We start from the raw sequence: 23,149 nt of genomic DNA on the forward strand, positions 1-23,149 counted from the left end.
ATTATTATTATTATATTTCCTTTCTTGCGCCCGATTCTGTGATGGAAATGTGAGGAAAGGGTTAAATCCGTCCCGCAGCCCACATCTGGGAGTCATTCGAGACATTCCACACGGCTTACCACATGTTTTCGGATGGCCGAAATCCCGCGAAAGGGCTCGGCTGTCAAGAGTTTGAAAAATCAGCCCGGTTATTTATTTATTTTAAATAAAAATATTATATATATATATATATATAATATGTATTCAAACGTTTTTTTTTTTTTTATGAGAGTACTGAAGTATGAGAAATGAGTCTGTGTGACAACATTAAGGCGTATTAACGTTTCGTTTGTCTTACAGGTTGGCTTTGGATGATAGAAGATGTGTTTTTAGTGTGTGTGTGTGTGTGTGTTTGAGAGAAGAGTGATGTTATCTATGGTTTCTTTCCTTACAGGCGTGTTGTGTTTTTTTTTCTTCCCCTCGTTCTTTCCAGGTCATAAGCCTCCATAACCTTTATCCACACTGATAAAGATCTCCAAGTCTGAAATCTGGGCTCGATTGCAACACGCAGAGCAACTGGAAACAAAACACTCGTTTAGCACGTGTGTTTTCCATGCCCTACACACACACACCGTGCTATTATGTGCTGCTCCAACAAAACTGTAAAGCCGTGGTGCTGGCAGGCTGCGGTCGAATTAGATAATGCACCACGAAGACTTGGCAGAGGAGAAATTTGAAATAAATACACGCTTGTCGAACAGAGAGGCGGGGCACGTGGCATTGTGGGTATTCGGGACATAGGGATGTGGTGTCTAGGCTTGGTTTCAAGCTTGTGGGATGGATCTTCTGGGACTTCATGCTCTTTTAACGCCAAACGCGAGCAACCCGCGGCTCGCTGTGGCTCTCGAGACCCTTTCTAGAGCTTTTCTAGGTCAGTCATGTCACACTGCTTCACTTCCGTTATTAACAAAAAAAACAAAAACCCACATTGTTGATGAAAACGGAGCCATAAAAACCTTTTCCCAAGCTCACGGATCCTCTTCATAACACGTGAGGTAAGGATTGAGCTATTTGTACTTCCCCAAAGTTGATTATTTTTCCCATAACACCACATACCCGTGGGTTTTTTATTTTATTTTTTATTTTATTTTATTTACAGAGCACTGACACTGGAGACTCCTTCCATAAATTTTAAATAAACGTCATTAGACGTAAATTTTAAATGGTCACTGAAGGAGGACGGCATGCAGACAGCATGCACTTGCAACTCTGATCCTTTATTTGTCCACTCAGCACCGGCGTGTTAGCAAAGATACCCAAAATATTTGTGTTGGGTGGGTCATTGCTCCGCAGGGCTCTGTGCGCTCGTGTGTGTGTGTGTGTGTGTGTGTGTGTGTGTGTGTGTGTGTGTTTACTAACCTCCATCTCTGGTGGTGATATATGGGGTGGTATAGCAATAGGAGAAGCTTGTGAGTGTCAGCATGATCACGCCGTGTAAAGTTACTCCTGAAATAGGCCGAGGTGCGAGGCAGTAACGAGTAAAACATGAGCTCAGCCAAAAACCCACTGAAACCCAGTGTAGCCTGCTGAAAGACCCCGTAACTGACAGAAACGCGGTGTGACATGCTGAAACGCTTAAACGCACTTTAATACACTGAAACACAGAGTGCCACACTGTAACACACTGCAACACACTAACACACTGAAACACACTAACACACTGAAACACACTAACACACTGTAACACAGAGTGCCACACTGTAACACACTAACACACTGAAACACACTAACACACTGTAACACAGAGTGCCACACTGTAACACACTAACACACTGAAACACACTGAAACACAGAGTGCCACACTGTAACACACTAACACACTGAAACACAGAGTGCCACACTGTAACACACTAACACACTGAAACACACTGTAACACACTGTAACACACTGTAACACACTGAAACACAGAGTGCCACACTGTAACACACTGAAACACACTAACACACTGTAACACACTGAAACACACTGAAACACACTAACACACTGTAACACACTGTAACACACTGTAACACACTGAAACACACTAACACACTGTAACACACTGTAACACACTGAAACACACTGTAACACACTGTAACACACTGTAACACACTAACACACTGTAACACACTGTAACACACTGTAACACACTGTAACACACTAACACACTGTAACACACTGTAACACACTGTAACACACTGCAACACACTAACACACTGTAACACACTGTAACACACTGCAACACACTAACACACTGAAACACAGAGTGCCACACTGTAACACACTAACACACTGAAACACACTGTAACACACTGTAACACACTGTAACACACTAACACACTGTAACACACTGTAACACACTGTAACACACTAACACACTGAAACACACTGAAACACACTGAAACACACTAACACACTGAAACACACTGTAACACACTGAAACACACTGAAACCCACTGAAACCCAGTGTAGCCTGCTGAAAGACCCCGTAACTGACAGAAACGCGGTGTGACATGCTGAAACGCTTAAACGCACTTTAATACACTGAAACACAGAGTGCCACACTGTAACACACTGTAACACACTGTAACACACTGAAACACACTGCAACACACTAACACACTGAAACACACTAACACACTGAAACACAGAGTGCCACACTGTAACACACTGTAACACACTGTAACACACTGCAACACACTAACACACTGAAACACACTAACACACTGAAACACAGAGTGCCACACTGTAACACACTAACACACTGAAACACACTGAAACCCACTGAAACCCAGTGTAGCCTGCTGAAAGACCCCGTAACTGACAGAAACGCGGTGTGACATGCTGAAACGCTTAAACGCACTTTAATACACTGAAACACAGAGTGCCACACTGTAACACACTAACACACTGTAACACACTGCAACACACTAACACACTGAAACACACTAACACACTGAAACACAGAGTGCCACACTGTAACACACTAACACACTGAAACACACTGAAACACACTGAAACACACTAACACACTGAAACACAGAGTGCCACACTGTAACACACTAACACACTGAAACACACTGTAACACACTAACACACTGTAACACACTGAAACACACTGAAACACACTAACACACTGTAACACACTGTAACACACTGTAACACACTAACACACTGTAACACACTGAAATACACTGAAACACACTGTAACACTGTAACACACTGTAACACACTGTAACACACTAACACACTGTAACACACTAACACACTGTAACACACTGAAACACACTGTAACACACTGAAACACACTGAAACACACTGAAACACACTGTAACACACTAACACACTGTAACACACTGTAACACACTGTAACACACTAACACACTGAAACACACTGTAACACACTGTAACACACTGAAACACACTGAAACACACTAACACACTGAAACACACTGAAACACACTGAAACACACTGTAACACACTAACACACTGTAACACACTGAAACACACTGTAACACACTGTAACACACTGAAACACACTAACACACTGAAACACACTAACACACTGAAACACACTGAAACACACTAACACACTGAAACACACTGAAACACACTGTAACACACTGTAACACACTGAAACACACTAACACACTGAAACACACTAACACACTGAAACACACTGAAACACACTGTAACACACTGAAACACACTGTAACACACTGTAACACACTAACACACTGTAACACACTGAAACACACTGAAACCCACTGAAACCCAGTGTAGCCTGCTGAAAGACCCCGTAACTGACAGAAACGCGGTGTGACATGCTGAAACGCTTAAACGCACTTTAATACACTGAAACACAGAGTGCCACACTGTAACACACTGAAACACACTAACACACTGTAACACACTGTAACACACTGAAACACACTAACACACTGAAACACAGAGTGCCACACTGTAACACACTAACACACTGAAACACACTGTAACACACTGTAACACACTGAAACACACTGAAACACACTAACACACTGTAACACACTGTAACACACTGTAACACACTGTAACACACTGTAACACACTAACACACTGTAACACACTGTAACACACTGTAACACACTGCAACACACTAACACACTGTAACACACTGTAACACACTGTAACACACTGAAACACACTGAAACACACTAACACACTGTAACACACTGTAACACACTGTAACACACTGTAACACACTAACACACTGTAACACACTGTAACACACTGTAACACACTGAAACACACTGAAACCCACTGAAACCCAGTGTAGCCTGCTGAAAGACCCCGTAACTGACAGAAACGCGGTGTGACATGCTGAAACGCTTAAACGCACTTTAATACACTGAAACACAGAGTGCCACACTGTAACACACTGTAACACACTAACACACTGTAACACACTGTAACACACTGTAACACACTAACACACTGAAACACACTGAAACACACTGAAACACACTAACACACTGAAACACACTGTAACACACTGAAACACACTGAAACCCACTGAAACCCAGTGTAGCCTGCTGAAAGACCCCGTAACTGACAGAAACGCGGTGTGACATGCTGAAACGCTTAAACGCACTTTAATACACTGAAACACAGAGTGCCACACTGTAACACACTGTAACACACTGTAACACACTGAAACACACTGCAACACACTAACACACTGAAACACACTAACACACTGAAACACAGAGTGCCACACTGTAACACACTGTAACACACTGAAACACACTGAAACACACTGTAACACACTGCAACACACTAACACACTGCAACACACTAACACACTGAAACACAGAGTGCCACACTGTAACACACTAACACACTGAAACACACTGAAACACACTGCAACACACTAACACACTGAAACACACTGAAACCCACTGAAACCCAGTGTAGCCTGCTGAAAGACCCCGTAACTGACAGAAACGCGGTGTGACATGCTGAAACGCTTAAACGCACTTTAATACACTGAAACACAGAGTGCCACACTGTAACACACTAACACACTGTAACACACTGCAACACACTAACACACTGAAACACACTAACACACTGAAACACAGAGTGCCACACTGTAACACACTAACACACTGAAACACACTGAAACACACTGAAACACACTAACACACTGAAACACAGAGTGCCACACTGTAACACACTAACACACTGAAACACACTGTAACACACTGTAACACACTAACACACTGTAACACACTGTAACACACTGAAACACACTGTAACACACTAACACACTGTAACACACTGAAACACACTGAAACACACTGAAACACACTGAAACACACTAACACACTGAAACACACTGTAACACACTGTAACACACTGAAATACACTGAAACACACTAACACACTGTAACACACTAACACACTGTAACACACTGAAACACACTGTAACACACTGAAACACACTGAAACACACTGAAACACACTAACACACTGAAACACACTGAAACACACTGAAACACACTGTAACACACTGTAACACACTGAAACACACTGAAACACACTGAAACACACTGTAACACACTAACACACTGTAACACACTGTAACACACTGTAACACACTAACACACTGTAACACACTGTAACACACTGTAACACACTGAAACACACTAACACACTGAAACACACTGAAACACACTGAAACACACTGTAACACACTAACACACTGTAACACACTGAAACACACTGTAACACACTGTAACACACTGAAACACACTAACACACTGAAACACACTAACACACTGAAACACACTGAAACACACTAACACACTGAAACACACTGAAACACACTGTAACACACTGTAACACACTGAAACACACTGTAACACACTGTAACACACTGTAACACACTGAAACACACTAACACACTGAAACACACTGTAACACACTGAAACACACTGTAACACACTGTAACACACTGAAACACACTGAAACACACTGTAACACACTAATACACTGTAACACACTGCAACACACTGTAACACACTGTAACACACTAACACACTGTAACACACTAACACACTGTAACACACTGTAACACACTGTAACACACTGAAACACACTAACACACTGAAACACACTAACACACTGAAACACACTGAAACACACTGTAACACACTGAAACACACTGTAACACACTGTAACACACTAACACACTGTAACACACTGAAACACACTGAAACCCACTGAAACCCAGTGTAGCCTGCTGAAAGACCCCGTAACTGACAGAAACGCGGTGTGACATGCTGAAACGCTTAAACGCACTTTAATACACTGAAACACAGAGTGCCACACTGTAACACACTGAAACACACTAACACACTGTAACACACTGTAACACACTGTAACACACTAACACACTGAAACACACTGAAACACACTGTAACACACTGTAACACACTGAAACACACTAACACACTGAAACACAGAGTGCCACACTGTAACACACTAACACACTGAAACACACTGTAACACACTGTAACACACTGTAACACACTGAAACACACTGAAACACACTAACACACTGTAACACACTGTAACACACTGTAACACACTGAAACACACTAACACACTGTAACACACTGTAACACACTGTAACACACTGCAACACACTAACACACTGTAACACACTGTAACACACTGTAACACACTGAAACACACTGAAACACACTAACACACTGTAACACACTGTAACACACTGTAACACACTAACACACTGTAACACACTGTAACACACTGTAACACACTGAAACACACTGTAACACACTGAAACCCAGTGTAGCCTGCTGAAAGACCCCGTAACTGACAGAAACGCGGTGTGACATGCTGAAACGCTTAAACGCACTTTAATACACTGAAACACAGAGTGCCACACTGTAACACACTGTAACACACTGTAACACACTGAAACACACTGCAACACACTAACACACTGAAACACACTAACACACTGAAACACAGAGTGCCACACTGTAACACACTGTAACACACTGCAACACACTAACACACTGAAACACACTAACACACTGAAACACAGAGTGCCACACTGTAACACACTAACACACTGAAACACACTGAAACACACTGAAACCCACTGAAACCCAGTGTAGCCTGCTGAAAGACCCCGTAACTGACAGAAACGCGGTGTGACATGCTGAAACGCTTAAACGCACTTTAATACACTGAAACACAGAGTGCCACACTGTAACACACTAACACACTGTAACACACTGCAACACACTAACACACTGAAACACACTAACACACTGAAACACAGAGTGCCACACTGTAACACACTAACACACTGAAACACAGAGTGCCACACTGTAACACACTAACACACTGAAACACACTGAAACACACTGAAACACACTAACACACTGAAACACAGAGTGCCACACTGTAACACACTAACACACTGAAACACACTGTAACACACTAACACACTGTAACACACTGAAACACACTGAAACACACTGAAACACACTGAAACACACTGAAACACACTAACACACTGAAACACACTGTAACACACTGTAACACACTGAAATACACTGAAACACACTAACACACTGTAACACACTAACACACTGTAACACACTGAAACACACTGTAACACACTGAAACACACTGAAACACACTAACACACTGAAACACACTGAAACACACTGAAACACACTGTAACACACTAACACACTGTAACACACTGAAACACACTGTAACACACTGTAACACACTGAAACACACTAACACACTGAAACACACTAACACACTGAAACACACTGAAACACACTAACACACTGAAACACACTGAAACACACTGTAACACACTGTAACACACTGAAACACACTGTAACACACTGTAACACACTGTAACACACTGAAACACACTAACACACTGAAACACACTGTAACACACTGAAACACACTGTAACACACTGTAACACACTGAAACACACTGAAACACACTGTAACACACTAATACACTGTAACACACTGCAACACACTGTAACACACTGTAACACACTGTAACACACTAACACACTGTAACACACTAACACACTGTAACACACTGTAACACACTGTAACACACTGAAACACACTAACACACTGAAACACACTAACACACTGAAACACACTGAAACACACTGTAACACACTGAAACACACTGTAACACACTGAAACACACTGAAACCCACTGAAACCCAGTGTAGCCTGCTGAAAGACCCCGTAACTGACAGAAACGCGGTGTGACATGCTGAAACGCTTAAACGCACTTTAATACACTGAAACACAGAGTGCCACACTGTAACACACTGAAACACACTAACACACTGTAACACACTGTAACACACTGAAACACACTGAAACACACTAACACACTGTAACACACTGTAACACACTGTAACACACTGTAACACACTGAAACACACTGTAACACACTGAAACACACTGTAACACACTGAAACACTGAAACACACTGTAACACACTGTAACACACTGAAACACACTAACACACTGAAACACAGAGTGCCACACTGTAACACACTAACACACTGAAACACACTGTAACACACTGTAACACACTGTAACACACTGAAACACACTGAAACACACTAACACACTGTAACACACTGTAACACACTGTAACACACTGCAACACACTAACACACTGAAACACACTGAAACACACTGAAACACACTAACACACTGTAACACACTGTAACACACTGTAACACACTGTAACACACTGAAACACACTGAAACACACTGAAACACACTAACACACTGTAACACACTGAAACACTAAAACACTGAAACACACTGTAACACACTGAAACACACTGAAACACACTGTAACACACTGAAACACACTGAAACACTAAAACACTGAAACACACTGAAACACACTGTAACACTATAACACACTAACACACTGTAACACACTGAAACACACTAACACACTGTAACACACTGAAACACACTGTAACACACTGAAACACACTGTAACACTATAACACACTAACACACTGTAACACTATAACACACTAACACACTGTAACACACTGTAACACACTGAAACACACTAACACACTGTAACACACTGTAACACACTGTAACACACTGTAACACACTAACACACTGTAACACACTGTAACACACTGAAACACACTAACACACTGTAACACACTGTAACACACTAACACACTGTAACACATTGTAATACATTGTAACACACTGAAACACACTGAAACACACTGTACATATGTAAAAAAAAAATCCTTACAAATAAATGAAAATAAATGTGGAGAAAAAAAAGCCTAAATACTTTTTATACAGTGACTTCCTGTTTCCTTGCTGCATAAGAAACACCATCAAAGGGCCATGGAATCAGTTACAGGTCACCTTTTTAACCCATTAGCACAATTTACAATTTAATTATGAGATGGAGCCATTAGGGAAAAGCCCAAACGGCACCAAATCCCTGACCATAAAAACAACATGATCCAACTGGAAGCAGTAATGACTTTGGTAATTCTTCTCAACGGGGGGTTAGTGCTAATGTTAATGCTAATGCTAAATCGGCTCTCTGCAGTTCCTAAAAGCCTCCGTGACCTCGGTGGGGCATCTCGTAATGAACTGCCAACGTATATAGCTGCCTCGTTTAGGATTTAAAATAACTCCTGAAGGTTTAGGAGGATTATATGATCACATGGTAGCAGAGTCTATCTTAGCGACGTCATGTATAGTGAAGGAACGTTTTTTCAACCGATAAATCCTCCGCTGCCGGTCTTTCCTGTTGCCTCGCTACGACAGACGAGTGCGATTGCGTCTGATCGATCCCTTACAGAAATGTAACCCACATGATTCATTTCTATTCGAGTGATTAACACGTAATTCATGTGCTTTAAAAAAAAAAAAAAAAACGTTTTCACGTGATGACGTGATTAATTTCACGTGTTTTTAAAACACATCATTCTCCCAATCCCCCAAATAATTGATTGATTATTTTTTCCCAAATGCGAACTTTTCATATGGTGTTAGTTATCACATTGCTCATGACACCCACGTGTTTCACGTGCTAAACCTGTTATTTAACACATTCACGTGATGCCACGTGTTAAATTTCAGGGAAAAAGTAAAAAATCACATGTAAGCACGTATGTCATTTTTCTGGAAGGAGGATTCATTAGAAGAGCTTGTCAATCAAAGACGCCACGCCCCTTGTTCATGGTGCCGTGACCTACATCTGTCATCTTTTTGGGGACCAGAATAAGAGTTTCAGATCATATGTTGATGACATGTTAGTGGTGATGGTGGTGCTCTTGTGTAACTTCATGCATGTTCCAAAAACCCCCGCAGTACAGTGGAACACCGCTGGATTTGAGGACATTATGTAACCTCAGAAATTGAGACAAGGGGTTAACGGGGACACTCCCCCGCCAGACGGACCGGCGCTGCGCGCGAGAGGAAACGGAGAGGGGAGGGAGGCGGGGTCATTCGCGCGCGTCGGGTTTCACAAAACACATACATACACACAGTTGCACACGCAGGCACGTGACTCCGAATGGCCGCTGTGGCTTCCTCTGCCTCGCGCGGATCTCCGTTCCCACTTCCCGTCTCCACGTCCGAGTCGGTCCGACGCGCGCGCCGTTTCTGATCCCGCATTCCGGCTTAACATTTGGAGGTCACTTGTGCACGGGGAGGGTCACACACACACACACACACACACACACACACACACACACACACACAGCACGAGAAAACAGCGGCACGACTCACTGGAGTAACATCATCACATCACATCACAGCGCATCGCGTCAGACCCGAAGAGAAACTTCCATCGGTCGCGAGACGCCGGTGGGCGGAGCCAACAGGTTACAGCTCACAGGTATTCATGAGTAGTTGTTGTTTTTTCCTTGTTCTCGAAACTTAGCATTTCTCATTCTGACATGTTGTTATTTAAAGTTGAACTCTTCCCTCGAGCACATTAAATCTGTTTGGATTGGAATATTCCTCCTGTGTTTAAAGAGTGAGTGCTGGTTGACGTCGATGTCGATGCGTGTGGCGTTATTCCGGTGAGAAGTCCGGGGTTGTGCGGCGGCTCTGGCGTCACACGGGGACATCAGGGGTTATATATCGTTTCATCATCACTGATATCGAACGTAAAGCGATGACGGCCAGGCTCGAGACGGTATTGATGAGAAACCCAGAGTAGACGTTGAAGCGACTCGGCTCGGCACGACGAGCCGGACAGACCGAAAGACCAAAGCGCCGCCGCATCGCTCAGTTTTCCTATAGAGGACGCACGGGCTAATATTCCGGGTAAACCGAGGAAAATGATCTAGTGTTACACATCTGTGAGGGACGAAACTACGTGAACGTCTAGGATCGGACTCGGGTGTTTTCGGTCAGTGGGTCGACGATGAGGTATGAGTGAGTGAGCGGTGTGTTTTGTTTATTTATTTTTTCAAAACAGGAATCTGTCAGAGTTTGGTCTTCACAAGACACGTTCGTGGAAGTGTATCACGGCACAGATGAAGGAGATTTCTGAGGACCTCCAAAATCTCTAAAGAGTCTGGACTCCACCAATCTACAAGTCGGACAGATTGTATACAAATGGAGGAAGTTTAAGACCGTCGTTATCCTCCTCATATAGTCATTATATTAACGGGATACTTGGTTACCAATTATCCCATTACGCAATGAATCAAATACTCAATGTTGGTGCAACTCGGTCCTGACGACGTACGAAAAGTTACAGGTTTACCTGCGACAAAGCATTAACACTGGAGACTCCTTCCATACATTTTTAAATGGACATCTTCACCGTAACGACGATTACACACGTTTAAAAAACATTTATTTAAAAAAAAAAAAAAAATCCGTTTACGTCAGGCGTCCGCCGTATGAGTCGAGACCCGAGCTGTTACTATAGAAACAGTGACGAATTAGACAGCGCACGTTAATATAATAAACCTGCGCTACTGTCGCTACTTCTGACCAATCAGAATCCATGATGTTCGAAGCAGTAATTTATGCAAATTCAGCACGCTTAGTCACTGTTTATTCACTGACAAGTGTGTTCATGTTGTTTTGTTCTACCTCAATCAGTTCCACCAGATCCAGCAGAAAGAGAAAAAAAAAGAGAACACTTTTCTCCCTCTACACTTCCTTATAAGATGAATGCCAGAACACAGAATGGAAAAACCAAGAGGGGGAAAAAAAAAACGTGATAGTGACTCAACATCTCCTGGCAAAAATAGTTTTTCGTTTTCAGCCGCTGAGTTTATTTAACTTATTTTTTTTCCTCACATGGTCCTTGGAACAGATTGTTTTCTGGAAGAGGACGGCAGAAGGACTGGACGTTTTGTAGAGGACCGGAGTGTGTCAATGTGGAGTGTACCAAAAAAAAAAAACAACTAACGCGCGCACACACAATGCAGTGGATTGTGATTGTGACAATGGTGCTATTGTTGCGGGGCTTAGCATAGCGCTGTGTCACTGTACCGGGTCCTGATGGTGTCAAACTGTCAGATCTACATTTAAAGCACAAGTTAAACCAGTTAGGGATTGTTGTGCTTTTGTTGTGCACCAAAGTTCCTCGTCGTATATTCTTTTGCGGCAAAACTTACTGGTGTTTTTCCTGAAAAACCCCCAACACACCGGGCCTCAAAGCATCACGCTCGAGTTCTATCCTCTGCGAGTTCGAGTTTCAGTCTAGGTTACAGCTCAGCGTGGCGGTCGTTTGGGGTGTGAAGCACTCTTCAGCTGGACTGGGTGTCATAAATCCTGATTAGTCTCTTGACTTCCTACACATTTTATACTTCAGAGGCTGTTATCTCCGGAAGCCGTTCTCAGAAGTTGTTTAGGCTCTGAAGCAACCAGACATAGATTTTTTTTTTTGGTCTTTGTTTCTGAAGGACATATAACTGAAGAGAGCCGGCCCTGGTTCTGGACTGTGGCAGCTCTGGCAGTGGGGTCTGTTTCGCTTTCAGTTCTGCAGGTTGTTTGCGTCCGAGTCAGGTGCTGTTTCTTTTGGCACTGCGAGCAAGCTTGAAGACAAATATTTCTGACGAATGCAGGTTCTGTTTTTGGAGTTAGGTGGCGTCACTTGAAGCGGTTTTACTCTGGAAGTAGGTTTCAGGAAGACTCGCTTCTGAGGAAAGCAGGCTCTGGATTCTGGAATTAACTTTGGGAACAGGTTTGTTTCTCAAGATAATTAATTCTGAGAGCAGGCTTTGAACGTAGAGACCGTTATCCCTTTATCTGGAGGTTGTTCATCTCTAAAGGAAGTAGGTTCTGTTATTTCTGGAAGCGTGCTCTAAAGATAGCTGGCTCGGATTCTGGAGAAGCAGGTTTTGGCATTGAAGAAAACAGAGTTTGTTTCTGGAAGACATTATTTATGGAAACAGGCTCTGTTTGTGGGGTCTTGGCTTTTATTTCTAGAAGCTGTTAAGCTACGAGCTGTTAAACAGGCTCTGTTTATTTATATAAGTTGTTCATTTTAAGCAGTATCTGGATATTCACCACCTTGGATATTTTTGGAATCTGCTTGGCTCCAATTAAAGCAGGCTCTGTTCCTGGAAAGTGTTTTGTCTCGAGACAGGTTCTGTTTCTTAAAAACATTAGCTCTGTAGCTGGGTTCTGTATCTGTAGAACTCTGAAGGCAGGTTGTGTTTTTGGAGATCATTACCTCTAGAGACAGGTTCTGCTTCTGGAGAACATACATTTTGGAGACAGGATCAGTTTCTGGAGAACGTTATCTCTGGAGACAGGTTCTGTTTCTGGAGAACGTTAGCTCTAGAGACAGGTTCTGTTTCTGGAGAACGTTAGCTGTGGAGACAGGTTCTGTTTCTGGAGAACGTTAGCTGTGGAGACAGGTTCTGTTTCTGGAGAACGTTAGCTGTGGAGACAGGTTCTGTTTCTGGAGAACGTTAGCTCTGGAGACAGGTTCTGTTTCTGGAGAACGTTAGCTCTGGAGACAGGTTCTGTTTCTGGAGAACATTAGCTCTAGAGACAGGTTCTGTTTCTGGAGAACGTTAGCTGTGGAGACAGGTTCTGTTTCTGGAGAACGTTAGCTCTGGAGACAGGTTCTGTTTTTGGAGATCATTACCTCTAGAGACAGGTTCTGCTTCTGGAGAACATACATTTTGGAGACAGGATCAGTTTCTGGAGAACGTTATCTCTGGAGACAGGTTCTGTTTCTGGAGAACATTAGCTCTAGAGACAGGTTCTGTTTCTGGAGAACGTTAGCTGTGGAGACAGGTTCTGTTTCTGGAGAACGTTAGCTGTGGAGACAGGTTCTGTTTCTGGAGAACGTTAGCTCTGGAGACAGGTTCTGTTTCTGGAGAACGTTAGCTGTGGAGACAGGTTCTGTTTTTGAAGACAAGTTCTGTTTCTGGAGAACGTTATCTCTGGAGACAGGTTCTATTTCTAGAGAATGTTATCTCTGGAAGGCTGTGACGTTGGCATTGAAGAAATAAGGCATTGTTTTAGCTCCAGGAGCAGATTCTGGAAGTACACACTGTTTATAGATTGCATTAGATCTGGGATCAGAATGTGGAATCTGTTTCTGGAGGCTGTCTGGCTCTGAAGCAAGCTGGCTCTGTTTGTGGAGAACACTCAGCCGTGTGCCATGCTGTCGGACTGGTACACGGCTGCCAGGAGCCTCCCACTTGTTCATGTTGATGTGGTCAGACCAAGTGAGGCGAACAGATCAGCCCAAACCACACGGACAAATTAGGGCCGAGGCATCGAGCCGTGGCATGCAGAGGCGTAAAACCTCATTTGCCAAGAAGAGCTTCCGTCGTCCTGCTTGGAGGAGCGATCATAATGTTTTGTCCTTTTTTTTTTTTTATAACGGGCTGTCGTTATCCCCAGCAATCTGTGTGGTTGTAAATAGTAGAGAATGTCTTTCGAGACATTCATGAGCGTTTCATCCAATAATCCCAGATGGTTGTGTCTGGCTATCAAAGTTGGCACTATAAACCATATAATCACGGGCACGATCCGAAACTTCAAGAACCCCCCAACCAGGGGCGCTTTTTAATACCTAGCAGAGTTACAGCTGCAATGCTAATTCTCTCATAGAGGAGGTTGAAGTAGATTCTGGAAACACACCAGACATTATTCTGCATAATTCGCACAGCGTAATTTGTTTTCCGAGATGGTTATCACAGACGCTACGAGCCATTAGTAGATGTTTGATAAGGGGTTTGCACATTCGAGCAGTGCTTATTATAATCGCTGTAATCCAACTGATGTAGCTGAGGATGTTTCTCTGAGTGAACATTGCGTCTAACGCTGCGGTCACCTGACAGCGAGGTTGCGGCGGTCTGGATTAGCCGCAGTAACATGTGATTCACCCTGAAGCGTCTCGGGGGGAGCAGGGGGAGTGTGGGAAAGGCCTGAGAAGTGCAGAGAGATTGTGAATGAAAGGCAGGATTGGGAAGTTAAAACCCCTATGATGTGCTGAGACGAGTGCGGAAGCTCCGTGAATGCTGATGCTCTTCCGCCATTAGCGAGTCCACACCAGGACTCGAATCTATCGCAAGGCTTATGAAGGCTTTTCTTTTTATATCCCACCCCCCCCCTCAAACCACCCCGTCTTTTCGGCTATTTCTCCTGCGTCTTTGATGGTATTAAAGTTTTCACGTGTCAGACAGCACGGATCCAAGCGAGATGAAGAATGGAGAGATGAGAGGGAGAGGGAGCAACTAGGTCAGAGAGATAGGATAACTCCGCCGCCTTGTTTCAGCCTCTTAAAGGGGGCACGCTGTGTTCTGCAACACATTTGGCCAAGTACTCTCACATGCGCTTACAGTAAAAGAGGTCCCTGCTGCCAAGCGGTCTCTCGTCAGGTGCTTCCCGGTCCAACGCCGTGATACTCGACTTTATCTGTGGGAAAGAAGCGGCCCCGGCTTCGACGACGAACCGAACGGAGACGAGGCGGGATGGTGGGAATTCTCCCAGTGCTGTGGAGAGAAAGTCTGCGGAAAACAGACGCCACTAATTTGGGCTTCTTTTTGGTAACAGTTCATGAAAGGCCCTTAAACAACTCGTAAAGCTTCTACATTCCTGGTCAAATTGAAAAAGAAAAGCCCATATGTGTAGTTGGGAAGAAATAGGCCATAATCATAATAATAATAATAATAATCATGGAGCATTGCAGTTCTTGGCTTCATGTCCTTTGCCCGCTATCAGCATCCCAACTGGAACAAGCTGTTCGGCCTTCTATTTGTTGTGAAAGTGCTGACGTGGTTTTGTAATTCGCCCCCGTTACACTACAGTATCATTACACATATCAAGCGCCTGGAGTTAATCATACCGGACTGTAACTGAACCTGGTGACCTTTTGTAGTGAAAGAGGCTTTTATATTTTATTGTGTATCAGTGTAGCTGCGTTTCTCCCCCTCTCGCTCTCTCTCTCGGTCTTGCTCATGGGTTTGAGACGTGCTCGGCCACCTGTGAAATCTGCACTATGTTTATATTCTCCAGTAACGACCAGAGGTAAATGTATTTATCCACCCCAGTGCTGGTGTGATCTGGGACTGGGATTGGAGTTTGTGTGTGTGTGTGTGTGTGTGTGTGTGTGTAGAAAGATTAGAAGGATTAGTGTCTTGGGTAGAGGTTTGGAGCTGTAAGTACAGTACCTATCTCTTCCAAACCCCCCTCCTCTTTAATAAATGCCCTCCATTGGGCTGTGGCTTTCCTCGGCAGGACAGCACAATTAGTTTTGACGGATGGTTTGTTCTTCCTTTGAAACGGCAAACTTAAGCACATTGTCATAGAAAATCTGATTCACAACACCCCCCTCCCCACACACACACACACACACTCCTTCCCGCTACCATTCTCTATCTTGTTACTCCCTCCTGTCCCTCCACTTCAGCCAGGATTCTCATTCTCCTCCTTTTCTCCCTCTCAATTTGTCGCTAATTTGCTGGAAGTGCTCCTCGCCTCGAGGGCCGCTCGAGTTCCATTGTGTTTCATCTTCATTTTTGTCTTTGCGTGTGTGTGAGAGAGAGAGTGTGTGGAGTCGGAAAGTCAGATGGGTTTGCTCTTACAGTGAGTGTGTGAGGATGTTTTAAACGGAGGGTGGGAATGGTAAGAAGTAAGAAGAACGCTAAGAGTAACGCTACCGTATCGGCCGTATTCCTATAGACATCTATAGACTGTTAGAAAGTACAAAGTTCCCGATGAAACGCTTCTCGAGATTAAGTCATTGAAAAGGCACAGCTCACCCCATCCAAGATAAAAGTATTGGCACCCTCAGCTTCATTCAGAACAATTGCCTACATTGAAACTCCTCTGTACTTGTGATGGGAAACAGACACAGGGACTAGATTAGGATACAGATAGTTCTGGATTTGGATTATTAACCGTGCAGTATCGTACAAAAAAGGCTGCATTGTTGCACAGTGCAGTTCTTTGGCTTGATGTCCTCACTAAACTGGCGTAACTCCAAAACCGCACACGTTACACAACTTTGTCGTAACCTTCTGCCTGGTTGACGTTCTGTTGTAGTGCACAGAGACGCAAATGAGATCTTTTTACACAGACGCACTTGAGATAAACGAGTGTCTGAACCTGAAACCGCTGCCTCGTGAGATTACAGGAAGGGTTGCCAGATCTGGCCAACATTCCGTACACCGCTTTTTTTATAGTAAAATCATACAGCGTATTGCGGATAGTTGAGACGGTGTTTCGTGTAAGGAGATGCTTATTTAACATAACGGAAGGAGTCTCCAGTGTCGAGCGCTTTGTAACAGCCAGAGGTAAAGCTGCCGCACCGTTTAACATAACTAGAAACGTATATGAAGGATGACATGACGTCTTCTTATACATGCTGTTATAAGAAAACAATCAGCTTCAGGGTGGTAAAAGTAGCTCTGCGTCAGCACAGCACCCCAAAACGCCTCGGCCAAAATGTCAAACATGGTCAAATGCATCAACATATATTTAATGCTGAGAGATTTCCCAAAATGTTCTCAAAGAGCCAGTCAAGCTGTTTGGCTGTGAGCTAACCGGTCTGGAGATTCTATCCTTGGCAGTAACTGCCCACATAGTTTAACTGCTTTCGCATATTGCTAGTTCGTCCCACAATCTCGAAACACTCTTTGTATCCTGCAGCAGCCGTTTCGTACATTCCCCTCTGACTCTCTCTAGGAGGTACCAAAGAGGCCATTTATGAGATACATCAGCCCTTAGGGTTGGGGGGGGGGAAACCCCCAAAGTCTCAATAGCGGTGAAGCACAGAAACGTAGCAATGAAGCTCTCCCACAGTCTGAGGACTGGTGTGAATGAAATTAGCCTGAGCAGTGATGGATGTGCCGGCGTAAATTAAACCAGCTTCCCCTTCTGCTAGGTGACAGCACAGAGGTGATTAGGCCTCGTCCCCGCAATGTTTTGTAATTTATGAACCCGCGCTTCCGTATCGCCTGCGCTCGAACAGCGTCCCCACACACTCCATTGACCACGGCCATTATAGCCGAGAGCTGGGGAGTTAAAAATGACCTCATTTTCCTCTCGAGGAGCCACATTTTCCTCGGGTCCGAGCACCGTGAATGTCCCCAGCGTGTTGTTTGGGCCGTCGTGCGCATTAAACGTGCTGACTCTGGCCCAGACGTAACGCTTTTGTGGGTTTGTGTTTGCTGCGTATGATCCGATGCTCATGCTTTATTTGTAACCTTACATGACGTGTATTTCACTCCATACAGTGGTAGTGTATATTAAGGGAAATATTTTCTTTGGTTAAAGTGAATAAGGTCAATAACTTGTCTGAGCTTTAAAGCAAAATTCTTTTAGTCAGTGGCAGGATAATAAAAAAAATAAATATATATATAAAAGCAATATTCATAAAAAGATGGAAACTTGTGAAAGGTTGACGCCTAAGCTTTGGAAACTTGGGTGTGATTCATAAATGTTTTAGAAGTCAACATTTCCATTCAAGTATCAGAGAACATTGTGTCTTCTTGCCATAGGTGGTGTAACACACTGCTGATCAATTCGCTCATCGAAAAAAAAAAAACGTTGTAGAAACATTTACATTTGCGACAGAGATGTATTCCCAGGAGTCGAGCGCTCCTTGGTGTAAATGAATCCCCGAGGCAGGCCTCCCGCCATCACACGTTCATTTATTTCATCTTGCTATCCCTCTGTTGCATTCCTCGCGCAGACCCGCTTCAAAAAGGCATTCGTCAAAAACCACCAACGTATTTCCTTTTTTAAATTCCCATTAACTTCACGACCCGATGGAAGGAGCTGCACGTCCAAATGGGAAACCTATGGCAACTAGTGCAAGGACTCGGAGATCAGCATTAACAAATCACCCCTTAACGAGTCTTTCACAATGCTTCAATCCATCAAGTGGAAGAATCCACTGGGGGAAGACACTGGAACTTTTTCACGTGTTGTCAGAGCAGCAACGTTTTTGGTTTATGGCTTCCTTTGACGGAACATTTGTGGCTGGATGAAAGCGAAAGAGGCCCGTTGTGCACTGCGTTCGTCTCGGTCTCAGATTCTTCAGTCTTTCCAAAGTTTGCATGCAAACTTTTTCTTGCAAATCTGCGACCGAAAAATGGACAGAAACCTACACCACGCTCTTTCCACTCGGTGTCCTCGAAAGCCGTCCCGTCTGTCGCGGTTCTCCCGGACGACGTCTGGCAAACTTGCACCTCTTCAGTGCGTCAGCCACATCACACCATCACACCGCCCTGTATTTTTATCTCTCTTGAGGTTAGGAAGAAGAAAAAAAAAAAAACGACATTATTGTCAAAATGAATCAAGACTTTCTGACCAATCAAAATTCAAGAGCACTGTGGAGTAAGTAATATGTACGTACTGAATTCCACTGAAGAACATCTCTACTGTACTATAAACAGCTGTTATCGGGTGGGTGGGGAGCGGTGCGTACGTGCCCAGAACATGTCCTTTAGCCATCACTGAAGGCTTTAGTGTTGTAACTCGCCTCTTCTGCAACTTGTGCACAAACGACCTTTGTTCTGAGAGCTGTCGCTGCCCAGTGGCCAGAGTTTTGGAATCAGTCGATTTGGATTTGCGGTAAACATACCTCATACAGGGAATATGACTTCCAGCTCTTTTTTTTCCTCCCCTCTTTGTTTTGGCCCATTATATTGTGTGCTTAATGTAATTTTAACAGCTTTTAAAGATGCGTGACGTGCCAGTAGTCTGATTACGCGCCAGCATCTGGAGCTGATTCAGTTCAGCCCGTGATCGTTAAAAATAATAGAAAAAAACGAAAGAGAAAAAGAAAAACCTCCCTCCCTGACGTAACTCTTCAGTAAGCACTAAAGTGGCTGGTGCCAGCTCGGCTTGTCGGGTTCTCAATGCTACACACACACACACACACTGTATAAAGCACCACCAGTAGTAGGTCTTTATTAGTATCCAAGGTTGACAAGATAGCAATCTTTTCAGGTTTTTCAGCTGGTTGCCATGGCGATTTATTTGCAGAGAATGCCTTAGTTGTGATAAATGTTGCTCATCACCCTTTGGCCCTGAAAATGTCACTGTCTTTGACCTTTGATCCGAGTCCTGCCACACAGCCGTAAAACCTGTAGGGATGGGGTGGGGGTTCGGTGATGACTTCTTAAAGGCCACTTTGGTTTGTCCCTGTGCGATTCGTTACAGTGTTTCTTCACCAACAACTGGCTGTTTAAAAGACGGTGTGAAATATTAATTTGAACGTTTTTATTCCGCAGTGTATTTTTCAGTGAAATTGAATGTTCGGGTGGGCGGGGATTTGAGTGTTGTTCTAAAAGTGGTCATTTTCCCAAACAAACGTGCTTGTTGGAATCAAGCTCCGGAAGCTCCAGAAAAGCGTTCACCCGATCATCCTCAGATAGCAAGTTTGAATCCTGACTGTCCGTGGCTGGGAGCCCAAGACAGGTGAAATGTGACTGGGTGTGGGGGAGGGGTGTGAAATGTAGATGGGCGAGGTGAAATGTAACTGGGGGAGGGGGTTGAAATGTAACTGGGTTTGGGGGAGGGGGTTGAAATGTAACTGGGTTTGGGGGAGGGGGAGGTGAAATGTAACTGGGGGAGGGGGTTGAAATGTAACTGGGGGAGGGGGAGGAGGAGGTGAAATGTAACTGGGGGAGGAGGAGGTGAAATGTAACTGGGGGAGGGGGTTGGAATGTAACTGGGGAGGGGGAGGAGGAGGTGAAATGTAACTGGGGGAGGAGGTGAAATGTAACTGGGAAAGGGGGAGGTGAAATGTAACTGGGGAGGGGGGGTGAAATGTAACTGGGGGAGGGGGTTGGAATGTAACTGGGTTTGGGGGAGGAGAAGGTGAAATGTAACTGGGAAAGGGGGAGGTGAAATGTAACTGGGGGGAGGGGGTTGGAATGTAACTGGGGAGGGGGAGGAGGAGGTGAAATGTAACTGGGGGAGGGGGAGGTGAAATGTAACTGGGGGGAGGGGGTTGGAATGTAACTGGGGAGGGGGAGGAGGAGGTGAAATGTAACTGGGGGAGGTGAAATGTAACTGGGGGAGGGGGTTGGAATGTAACTGGGGAGGGGGAGGAGGAGGTGAAATGTAACTGGGGGAGGGGGAGGTGAAATGTAACTGGGGGGAGGGGGTTGGAATGTAACTCGGGAGGGGGAGGAGGAGGTGAAATGTAACTGGGGGAGGGGGGGTGAAATGTAACTGGGGGGAGGGGGTTGGAATGTAACTGGGTTTGGGGGAGGAGGAGGTGAAATGTAACTGGGGGAGGGGGAGGTGGAATGTAACTGGGGGAGGGGGAGGAGGAGGTGAAATGTAACTGGGGAGGGGGAGGAGGAGGTGAAATGTAACTGGTGGAGGAGGAGGTGAAATGTAACTGGGGGAGGGGGTTGGAATGTAACTGATTTTGGGGGAGGGGGTTGGAATGTAACTGGGGAGGGGGAGAAGGAGGTGAAATGTAACTGGGGGAGGGGGTTGGAATGTAACTGGGGAGGGGGAGGTGAAATGTAACTGGGGGAGGGGGTTGGAATGTAACTGGGGAGGGGGAGGTGAAATGTAACTGGGGGAGGGGGAGGAGGAGGTGAAATGTAACTGGGGGGAGGGGGTTGGAATGTAACTGGGGAGGGGGAGGAGGAGGTGAAATGTAACTGGGGAGGGGGAGGTGAAATGTAACTGGGGGGAGGGGGTTGGAATGTAACTGGGTTTGGGGGAGGGGGAGGAGGAGCTGAAATGTAACTGGGGGGAGGGGGTTGGAATGTAACTGGGGAGGGGGAGGTGAAATGTAACTGGGGAGGGGGAGGTGAAATGTAACTGGGGGGAGGGGGTTGGAATGTAACTGGGTTTGGGGGAGGGGGAGGAGGAGCTGAAATGTAACTGGGGGGAGGGGGTTGGAATGTAACTGGGGAGGGGGAGGTGAAATGTAACTGGGGGAGGGGGAGGAGGAGGTGAAATGTAACTGGGGGAGGAGGAGGTGAAATGTAACTGGGGGAGGGGGTTGGAATGTAACTGATTTTGGGGGAGGGGGTTGGAATGTAACTGGGGAGGGGGAGAAGGAGGTGAAATGTAACTGGGGGAGGGGGTTGGAATGTAACTGGGGAGGGGGAGGTGAAATGTAACTGGGGGAGGGGGAGGAGGAGGTGAAATGTAACTGGGGGGAGGGGGTTGGAATGTAACTGGGGAGGGGGAGGAGGAGGTGAAATGTAACTGGGGAGGGGGAGGTGAAATGTAACTGGGGGGAGGGGGTTGGAATGTAACTGGGTTTGGGGGAGGGGGAGGAGGAGCTGAAATGTAACTGGGGGGAGGGGGTTGGAATGTAACTGGGTTTGGGGGAGGAGGAGGTGAAATGTAACTGGGGGAGGGGGAGGTGGAATGTAACTGGGGGAGGGGGAGGAGGAGGTGAAATGTAACTGGGGGAGGGGGAGGAGGAGGTGAAATGTAACTGGGGAGGAGGAGGTGAAATGTAACTGGGGGAGGGGGTTGGAATGTAACTGGGGAGGGGGAGGTGAAATGTAACTGGGGGAGGGGGAGGGGGAGGTGAAATGTAACTGGGGGAGGGGGTTGGAATGTAACTGGGGAGGAGGAGG

At 45.0% G+C, this 23,149-nt stretch overlaps 1 protein-coding gene across 1 annotated transcript in view; it reads left to right on the forward strand.

Moving 5' to 3' along the window:
* The first annotated feature begins 10,640 nt into the window (after window positions 1–10,640).
* Window positions 10,641–23,149, forward strand: part of raraa (retinoic acid receptor, alpha a) — a 79,945-nt gene continuing 67,436 nt past the window's right edge. The window contains exon 1 of the mRNA XM_017482884.3: window positions 10,641–10,989. The gene's annotated coding sequence lies outside the window, so the exon portion shown is untranslated. The remainder of the gene's footprint in view (window positions 10,990–23,149) is intronic.

Source organism: Ictalurus punctatus, chromosome 13 (assembly GCF_001660625.3).
Source record: "Ictalurus punctatus breed USDA103 chromosome 13, Coco_2.0, whole genome shotgun sequence".
Lineage (NCBI taxonomy): Eukaryota > Metazoa > Chordata > Actinopteri > Siluriformes > Ictaluridae > Ictalurus > Ictalurus punctatus.